The sequence below is a fragment of the Larimichthys crocea genome, unplaced genomic scaffold (genome assembly GCF_000972845.2).
Source record: "Larimichthys crocea isolate SSNF unplaced genomic scaffold, L_crocea_2.0 scaffold307, whole genome shotgun sequence".
NCBI lineage: Eukaryota > Metazoa > Chordata > Actinopteri > Sciaenidae > Larimichthys > Larimichthys crocea.
In genome coordinates, this window is record NW_020854047.1 from 117,820 (window position 1) to 128,688 (window position 10,869).

Genomic DNA, 10,869 nt, shown 5'->3' on the forward strand with positions numbered 1-10,869 from the left:
CTTCTTCTTTCTTTTCACTTTCCCACCAGTTAAATTGATGCTGCATCCACTCAGCCATATGGCGCGGTGTGCGGTGTGTCGAGCCGAGGAACAGGTGCAGGCCGAAAGCGAAGAGATCAGAACATAAAGAGAAGCAGCGTGGAAGAGAGGGAGAGAGAAATAATGAAGAGAAAATGATTTAAGGAAAACAGAAGAGATAAAGACGGAGTCAGACTCTGCTCTGTGCTCATCACAAAAAGCAAATATCTTTCATATCTGATTGGATTTCTTTCATCTTTACCGGTATGTGCGTCTTTTCAGGAAGAATTCAGATTCTTCTGCTGCTGTCACACCAAAGTTTAATATATACAGAATATATATTTTCAGACTTTCTCTTGCTGCGGACCACGTCAGCTGTCGCTAACATCGATTCCAGGATTAAACTGACAGACGAAAATAAAACTTTGCTCTTCAAATTTCATTAATGTCATATTCTGCTGCTATGTACATATTTATTTATAATGTGTGTATTGTTCTCAATACTCATTTTCAACTTGTACTGGTAAGTTGTCAGTGCAGTAATCTTTATACTGGATTCAGATGTGGATAAAGTGCTAAACACAAACAGTTTACTTTCTGTGCTCTCGGTTCAGATTTGAGCCGGTGTGTTTGTTCAGAAAGAAGCGTCGTCTCATAACGTTAGTAGGCGCCTTCACATTGCAGCTTTTAATAATCTCCACAGTCTCAGGGTCAGAATATATGAGGCTGGATTTGAAATGCCCGTGGGAAGAAGTGAACACGCAAGAGTCTCCCAGCTCTTGATTAAAAGCTGTTTCCACTGTCTACCTTTCTCTTTTTAGAGCCGCCCGTGTGATATTACTTTCCTCTGACTTTCTCTGACCGTTGTCTTGCATCTCTATAACGACTCGTGACGTAATTCTTACTTCAATGCACAGATTTGAACGGCTCGTGTGAGATGATTCACATCAAATGCAATGTCTAGGCTGTGAAGAGTTCAAAATAAAAGCTGAACCGGGTCAAACAGAAATGGTCCGACTCTCGCAGAGTGGGCGGCTTCCTTCTAACGGGAGTTTAACTAAGTCAAATTAAAGCTGTAACCTGTGGCTGCACGTTCCTGCTTTGGTCTTCTTATGTGTGCATGAAACATGTTGCCTGTGTTGACATTGTGCCCTTTTCACAAAGGTTAATTAGACCGGGCTAATGTGCTGTCAGTACAGAATGCATATGGCCGGTTTCTATATTCAGAGCTCACTGGCCGGTTTTTCTTTTCACGCCTGTTAGTTTGAAATGTTACCAAATGATTAGAGCCTGCTGACAGCAGAGGCCTTAACACATGTTCATATGGCCAGAGTTAATTAACATCAGTGTTCCCTGTAGAAATGCCAGCTCGTTACACCATCGGCCAGATAATAACTGCATGCCCGCGTCTTTGGAGTATTTTGGTTGATGGAAAAAGTTGCGACAGATGATTTATTGTGTCGTACTCGGTTCATTTTTATATACAGAGACAGACAGATGTCATCGTACTGCAAAACACGGTTCTGCAAAACAATCCTAATAGTTCCCGGGAATATTAACGCTGCTGATAGTTATAATTTGTATAAAAAGAGAGAAAACAGATGTGCTTTTATTCATTAGCAGCAGACTCAAACGATGACTAATGACGGTGGTTGTGGTATTATCCGTGTCAGCCAACCCTGTTGCTCTGTTCAGGGTGTAATAGCAGGGGATAATAGCTTCTCAATTATTCATATTGCCCCTGCGCTCTATTGAGAATACTGTCACACAGCTACTATATGTCTTGATCTAATTAGCGAGAGGAGAGACGGAGCGGGAGGAAGAGAAAAGAGGGGATGGAGGGATGGAGAAGGTAGGCGGTGGAGAGAAGAGGGAAGAAGATGGAAATCCGAAACAGAAGTGTGGAAGTCGTGCTTTGCCTGGAAGCTTTGTAAACACTCTTCAAACGCTGTTTGTTGAAGAGCACTTCCTGCGTCTGTGTGTGTGTGTGTGTGTGTGTGTCTGCTTGTGCATTACTGAATATATAGGCTACGTCTCTGGTGACTTCTTGTAACTTCATCGTCGTTGTTAAAATACGTTTTGGTTTGCCTGTTTCAGTCAGTCGAGTGATTAAAAACAGCAGCTGAACAAATCAAAATGTATTTTTAATCAATCTTTCTAAATTGTTTATCACCTTTGTTCCCGGTCGACCCATCTGACAAGTCTCTCAGCCACCACGACGTGCATCTGTCACTTCATATTGTCTTAAATCAGAACACGCCTGATGATGCGTTCAGTGTCGGCGACGTACAAGTAAGAATTAACTTAACTAACTTATGTCAATTAACTTATGTTACTCCATCCAGTTTATCCTGTTAGACTCAGCTCTAACAGAGGCTAATGTTACATCCTCAGCTCCACCCATTGTGCACCGCTTTGCCCCATTTCTGGATTTGCAGGCCTGCCAGGATGGCCACCACCACACCGAGCTTCACTGCAGCTCTTGTGTTGACCGACCCGAGTATAAACGTTCAATCGACCGGTCGACAAACTCTGCGCATCCCGAGTACAGTGAAAGTCCACCATTGAGTTTTTTGCAGCACTTTTCATGTAATTTAATATCCTGATAATTTGAAGTATTACCCGTCAGAATCAGTGAAGCCAAAGGTATCACTAAAGAAATCATCTGAACAAACATGATAGGACATTGGGTTTGGGCTGAAAAGATAGAGCACATTGGTTTGAGCCTCTCTGTGCCAAACCCCCAACACAGACAACAGCCGAACAGTTTGTTTTAAGTGCAGCCGCCTCTTTCTTGTAAATTCAGGGGAAACAGAGCTGACACACGGACGTGTAGCGCATATCTGATGAAACCTAACCAGAGCTGACAGGTAGAATACAGCCCACTGCCAGTTAGGAAACAATATCTTGGAAAAAAAACATTGCCGAGACACGAGCATGAATCAAGTGTTGAAATACTGTGTAAATAATAAAATAAGGGTGAAATGAGCTGTTATGAAAGGAGATAAATATATACAGTGGTGTCAGCGTGAGCTGATAACAAGCAGCGACTGCTTGTAAAGTGCAGAAAGGGATGAACAAAAGGAAAACAGGACGTTATTAAAATGCACACACAAGTTATCGGGCAAGGAGAGACTTGACAGGAATCTACACTGCTTTTTAAAAAAAAGTTAAAAGCCTCCCCGTGCATGCCGAGAGATGAAATATAATCCAGAGATCTTAATTGTCAGTCTACACCGGCGCTGTCTTCTTCTGCATTCATATGTTTACTGCAAAAACACAAAACAGCCCGCTGCTAAACGAACGGGACAGTTACATTAGGCTCGCTGGTTTCTATTCTATTCTATTGTGTTCTATTCCGAGCCCTCAGTCGCCGCTGATAAATGAAGTGGCCAGTCAGGTTATGCTAATTGATGTCTCCTCCTTTGCTTCCTTCCTCTTTTCTCCAAAGTTCAATTACACTCATCCACCGCCATCCATCACCGGAATGAAGCTGGCTGTGGGGCTAAATTAAATGTGCCAATTTCAATTAGCCAGCGTGAGGGAGTGCAGGGGACAGAGGTGACTGTGGTGGAAATTGGTTAGTGGAGGGGGGAGAGGGGGCGTTCAAAAATAGGGGTGGTGGTGGGAGGAGGGTTGGCAGTATGCAAGCGCTCTGAAAAATGTGCTGCTCAGTTTAGGCTAAATGTTTTATTCCAGCTGTTGAGGAGTAGAGACGGCTATTTAGGAATTAACGCAAGCTTGTTTTCATCGTACAAAGTGTAATCAGAAATGTCCTGTGAGCTCTGTGAAAGACTTCTGCCCAAGACGTCACACGGTGGTATACCAATAAATATTCATGTGCAGACTCAAGATTTCTGCTCTCACACGTACTCCGGTCTAGTACCTAGTATTTATCGGATTTGGATGTACGTGCTTTTTCAAACTTTTTCCATGAATTACGACGTCACATCAGAGAAAAACTGCCCTCGTGTCCTGTTTTGATTTTTCTTTTTTAAATACAATAACCGATGATTGATTGAAGTGCAACATTTTAGTTTCAGCCACATCCCATGCAGTAATAAACCGACACTAGTACATATACAATAGACTGATAAGGAAACACTGAGTCATCATGTTTCTGCAGCGACTACACGTTCCAAACTTTAAAGTGCAGAGGCAACAAGTTGTTGGAAGGAGCGAAGAAGCGTGAGAAACCCAAGACGACAACAAAGCAAAAGCTGATGAGAGGAAATAAATGTGGAATTCATTGTGGCGGATGACCGACCGCTTTCCATGCGGTTTCCACGCTTAATTGAACCTCTCAAGCCTCGCTACGTGACGCCAAACCAACCATTAAGTAGCCGTCCAAACATCTTTGCACGCTTTGTGAATTCTTCTCGAAATGCTTGGAAAATTGTTGCTGTGGTGATTTTTAAAAGCTGACACATGGAGCTCAAACATGCGTCCTGTCATCAAGTTTCACACAACCTAATAGACCCTAATACATAACGCGGGAGTCTCGTGTTGCAAAAAGAGAATGCAGAACAGATTCATGTCTTGCACACGGATCTGAAGAGCAAAGCACATGCCAGATGACAATGTTTGGAAAATGCATATCAGTGCCCAAATTAAATCTAAATTTCGACCAGAAAATAATGATATATATGATATATTAACTTGTAATCAGCTGAGCTCTGCTGAGCAGGCAGGTATGGAGGCATGGACAACCTGACAGGCGAAGCAGCAAGCCGGGGCAATCCTGTGAAAATGTCTCGCTCGCGTTCATCTCATGCACATGCCCACTTTGCTGTGGAGATAAGATCGGCTGCTGGCTACCATGGATGAGATCCTGACAGTTTGTGAGCTATGAACTGAACTATGAGCTGTGTAACTGTTTAAACAGTTATCAGGACATAAACAGGAGAGAATCAGCACAAGGCCGGATGTATCAGACTTTAGTTTGAATTTAAGCTAAACCATGATTAAGGTTTGATTATTATATCGACCTACGATTAAAAATATAACTGCAATAAACAAACTTAATGTGATTTACAGAGTTTCCCGATGAACTGCTGCCATCATTGGTTTGTGAGCTCAGAGCACCGGGGGAGTGTTTGTGTACTGACCATGCACATTAATAATGTAAATCTGACTTCATATTAATCAGGGAGGTAAAAAAAATCAAGTTTTTGATGAATCATTAGATTATGTCAGGTGCCTCCCAAACCTGATAACATATTCCTGTCACACGTTGAAAGGTGTGCCGCTGCACCCCAGATCCCGATCCCGAAATAAAATCAAGCTGCCTTCACCTGGCGCACGTTGTCGAAGCAGCTTGTTCAATACGCAGCAAGCCAGAGACGTTTCTTTGTTAGCAGCTTGTTATTAAAGCTGCAGCGGCATGACGACGACAATCAGAGGAGTTTCTTTGTGTTGCTGTTCAAGCGCCTCTCACATGATAACTAGAACTCTCTGGGCAGCAGACAGGAACGGCTGATAAATAATCTCCTCTTTACTGAGGACTGGCAGACAGCAGGGCGGAGGAGAAATAATAATTCCCCCCTCTCTTTTTCTCGGTATCCCCAGCAACGGACCTGGTTTCAGCCACAACCCCCTCCTCCCTCCCTCAGGCTGAAACAGGCTGATACTTTACAGAGAAGTGATTTCAAACTTTTAAACGGTTTCTCTGTGACTTGTATATCCTCTAATTGTTATTCATAGCTCTGTCAGGAGAAGAGGAGGAGGAGGAGATGGAGAAGAGAGAATGAGAGGAGGAGGAGTAGAGGGGAAAATGTCGAGGACAGACGAAGGAGCAGAGGGAAGGAGATGGGGAAAGAGAGGAGAGGAAAGGAGGGCAGATGGGCGGACAGGACAAATGAAATAGAGGAGAAAATTAGGAGGGAAGAAAAGAAAATGGATGGTCTTAGATTGTGAGGAGGAGGGAGAGAAAAGGTAAAAAGAAGACAAAAAATGATAAAGACAAGAGAGGAGACACTTATTTTCTTTAAATTATAATTACTACTCTCGGAGGAATACACAGTTAGCTCATATCGGAGTGTGTTACCTGTGAATTTAACACCAACTCTTGTCAAAAAACAAAACAGCTGGGGAATGTAACAAAGACTGACAAGGTAATTATCAGTATTATGAAACATAAAGTTGACTCTCCGTCAGGTATACATCAGCTGGAGGTGTTAAACATATGCCCACTTTACATCAACCTGACAGACTTCAGACTCAACATGGCACCAACTGTCATGCGGTGAATTAAAGAGCTTTTACCAAGTGGAGAAAATGGCACAGAGAGTAATTTTAACACTGCAGAATTAATAAACCGATATAACACGAGAGACAGTGCTGTTATACTGAATATCAGCACGGATTCAGTCAAAGGTTCAAGTTTATCACAGCCGTGCTGATATTCAGGATAACAGCACAACTGTCATATTTACCCCGGTCAGCACAGGGAGCTTTAGTTTAATCCAAACTGCTAATATGTTTATTTTATAATGTTTTGTCAACACTACAGAAACATTAGGTAACAACCTTAAGGGCCTCAGTGCTGTTATACTGAATATTAGCACAGATTCAGTCAAAGGTTCAAGTTTATCACAGCCGTGCTGAGGTTTATTATCATATTATATTATATTCAGTTGCTACTTGTAAAGCTTGCTACAATCTAAGATAGACAGTTGTTAAAACACCTGTACATGTAGATAAAAGTCTCAGTGCTGTTATACTCAATATCAGCACAGATTCAGTCAAAGGTTTAAGTTGATCACAGCCGTGCTGATATTCAGGATAACAGCACGACCTCCAGTGTGACATCTTCCCCAGACAGCACAGGGAGCTTTAGTTTAATTCAAACTGCTAATGTTTATTTTTTAATGTTTTGTCAACACTACAGAAACACTAGGTAACAACCTTAAGGGCCTCAGTGCTGTTATACTGAATATTAGCACACTAGGTAACTGTTCAATATGATAAAGTTGTCTGACGTTTGATTTATTGTTGTTTATTGATCAGGTTTATTATCAGCTAATCGTGTTCAGTTTCTACTTGTAAAGCTTGTTACAATCTAAGATAGACAGTGACTATTAATGTAGCAGTTGTTAACACACCTGTACATGTAGATACAGGTCTCAGTGCTGTTATACTGAATATCAGCACAGATTCAGTCAAAGGTTGAAGTTACACGTGCTGATATTCAGGATAACAGCACGACTGTCATATTTACCCCGGTCAGCACAGGGAGCTTTAGTTTAATCCAAACTGCTAATATGTTTATTTTTTAATGTTTTGTCAACACTACAGAAACTTTAGGTAACAACCTTAAAGGCCTCAGTGCTGTTATACTGGATATCAGCACTCGTGGAACAACTCTTCAAATCAAATAATTTTTCAGGAACTGTTGTATAAACTTCAAATTTCACCAACATAGAGGGAGTTTTACTGAAGTTATTGTTGTAATAATACTGAGAGAGAGAGAGAGAGCAATTTGATACTGTGAAATTGGAACATATTTGTGTCAGACACTGTTATGATGATGTATGAATCTGAGAGCTCTCGAGGTGTTACGGACAATCTGTCATCAAACGATGTGAGCTAAACAGTATCTGATCTGGATCCTGAAGGGCCCTTACTAAACTGTTTTTATCTGGATCTTAAAGAGCCACAACAGAAATGATGACTAAACCCTGAACATGATGAAAGAATTAACATACACGCTCTTATCCAGAAGTCATTGTAAACGCTAGAAATGTAGCTTTTATTTCCAAAATCACACAAGACAAAGTAGTTCATACATTTCCCAGCTTGAATCTCTTAACAGAAAACTCATTGATGTGTCTGTCGTCAAAGGCAAAGTCCATTATTCTGCTACCAAACAAGTAAAACCATTGACTGACAGGAAACTCAAGCAGGTACACAAGAAATTTAACCGGTAGCGGTAGCTGTTATAGCACGAGTGACACCCTGATATATGAAATAAAAGTAATTAACCTGTGTACTCCAGTATTGTGTTGTCATATCTGTTTCAAATAGCAATAAGTCATTTGCAATTTGTAATTTAAAGCAACAACAACTGCAAGAAAACAGATTTTTGTTTGTTGACCAACATGTTTGCAGATTAACTGCGATGCCTGAACCTTAAACCGAGTGATGCTGAAAATCAGTCATGACTTATTAATGCAGTGTCGCACACACGGGGCAGTCCTGTGTGTTATTACCCCATTTTAAACATGGTTTTTATTCATTCTCAAGTTTTCTTTGACAAATCAATTAGCGATGCCTTAACTGCAGTTACTGTGTGCCTGAAGCTTCAATTACGCACCTCGGTATAACCTGTCACATCAAACCTCCTGAGACATCACCATGTGCTCAATTAATCTCCAGCTGAAGGAACATTTTTCTTTTCTTTTAATATTGCTTGAACATCGAGTGAGTGAGAGGAACAGTAGATGTTTCAGATGTTAGCCTGTGGTACCACCGGTTAAAATGAGGCTGGACTCAGTCCAATTAAACAAAATGATGTTCTTATTAAAACAGACATGATGAGCTTATTATCATCATCACTACAAATGTGTTTGTTATTCCATTGCAATGTGTTTTAGATCTGGCACACACAGTCACAGTCCTAATTCATTTTGCATCTAAGTAATGAATTTAAAGTGGCAAAAACTGTCAAAGATTTTATTGTTTGGAAGGAAACTTTCAATCCAAGACTGGTGAGACTGAAAGAACATCGATTAACCACGTGCTGCCTCCTGATGGTGCTGGAGAGAGCGTACGTCTTGGTTTGCGTTTTGTTTGCTCCCTGTCTTTTTAATCTCATGGATACTGTAACATCATGAAAGTTACTCACCCTACCCAACCCTCATTGCGGGAGGCAGTGGCTGCTTTCTGGTACACGGTGCTCTGTAGTGTCGGTTTGGAAGACTCGCCAGGTCGTGGTGACTTTTCCACTTATAAATTCATCAATTGTTTCCCTCACTGTGGGTCAGTATCAAATTATGTTGCATGACATAAGATAGAACTGTTACAAGCACAGTTAGACATTGTTCCTTTAATGTTTGAAATGTTCTTTCATTAGCTATGATGCAGAATTTGACTTGTCCGGGAACCTTTACACCAGATCTGACTTGATCATACTTGGGTGGACTGAAACACCGTATAACGCTACAGGGATAACACTGACACTCCTTGTACACGTACACACACTGAGTATTTTAATCCCACCGAGATAATTGTTTTGTTTCACACTCTGACTGACCTTTGTATGCGACGTCTCCATTATGGGGCCATATGGTGAAAACCAGCGGCAGCATGGAGCAGAAACACATCCGAGTGTTTGTGCTGCACTCCTGGTGTTGCGGCGGCGGCGCTCCGTGTCCCTGGTTCGCCATAAAAACCTCCAGTAAATTATTTTACCATCTGGATGACTGATTGGAATTACCGGTGTGCATTGGCAAAACCAAATTATCAGTCTCCCCCCGGCGATACTGATAACCAGATAGGGCTTCAGCCTGCGTGGTTTGGGTAACCATTAGAAGTAAAGCAACGTCACGTTCTAGAGGTGAATTCAATGTTATGAAGGCATCGCAGTGAACACACAGTGCACGGAGCCGGATTCAGATCGAAGCAACAACGCACAAGAAATGAACAAGGCCCGGTAATGATACCATTTCTTTCTTTCTATGTGACTGCCTGGCTGGCTGCTTGTCACCCTATTCTTTAATCTGTTTAGGGTCTAATTGTGAGTAATGACGCTATTGGCTGATATGGCTTGTAGCTCAGCCAGCCTCTCTGTGCCCACTCTGCATATCCAACCCATCTGTGAGCCGCACAAATACACACACACACAGCAAAACAACTGTCGTGCCCACAGACACCCACAGAGAAACACACACACACACACACACATATATATATATCACTGCAGCACGCACACACACACACACTTCACAGCAACCGTCAGCTTTAGCACGTTGGCTAACCAGCAAAGAGGATTCATAACACACCAAATTAGCTTTAGATTTGCAATGAAAGATCAGTTCATTAAAAATGCATTAAATATGAGCGGGTTCAGTTGATGCTAAATGGAGGGGGATTCATCTCCACTGTCTCTCTTCCCCGTGCCCTCTTTCTAACTTCTCCTGCGTTTTTTTTTTTTAAACATTTTTGTCGCATCTCAAATGGCTGTAATATCGTCTTTTATGTCAGAATCAGTGTCGCGTGTCACCGTGATGGTGCACAGGCGTTCGCTCAGGCCCCGATCCATCCGATGGAGACGCTTCTCTTTGGGCACAGTCGCTGATCTGATGGGTTTGGGTGCAAACCAGTCACGCAGCTAGAGTTTCATAATGGATTCAATCAGATCAAACTGATTTTTACTCGGTCCAATCAGAGAGTTTTTGGGATTTGGCAAATGAAACATCAGAGGTGCGACTTGTTCCAGTCGGATGAGAGACTCGGCTTGTTGGTCCAGTCATTTCTCAGATTAATAGACAGACCGGCTCTGGCTCCATGGATTGCACGTTTTCATTTTAACATGCAGATTTAGCAGGTGACACAGACAGACATACTTTTCAGTGTGTTGTTCTAAATTGCACAGATCGTTGCCGTGTGCCCTCGTTTGGCCAACACAGTTTTGGCTGAATGTGCTCTGCCCTGTGTGTGTGCACATTTCCTCTTCCTTCCATTATGGCAAGCTAGTCCACAGACCACAGTACCGAGATATTCTTATCGCAATCAAAATCCAATAATAGTATGAACAAAACTTTTTTATTTTTTTTGGTTACAGACCTGTCACCTGTGCTGATGTGTGATGGGATGATAGAAGTCACATTGAATGGAGAGAGAGAGGCGGTA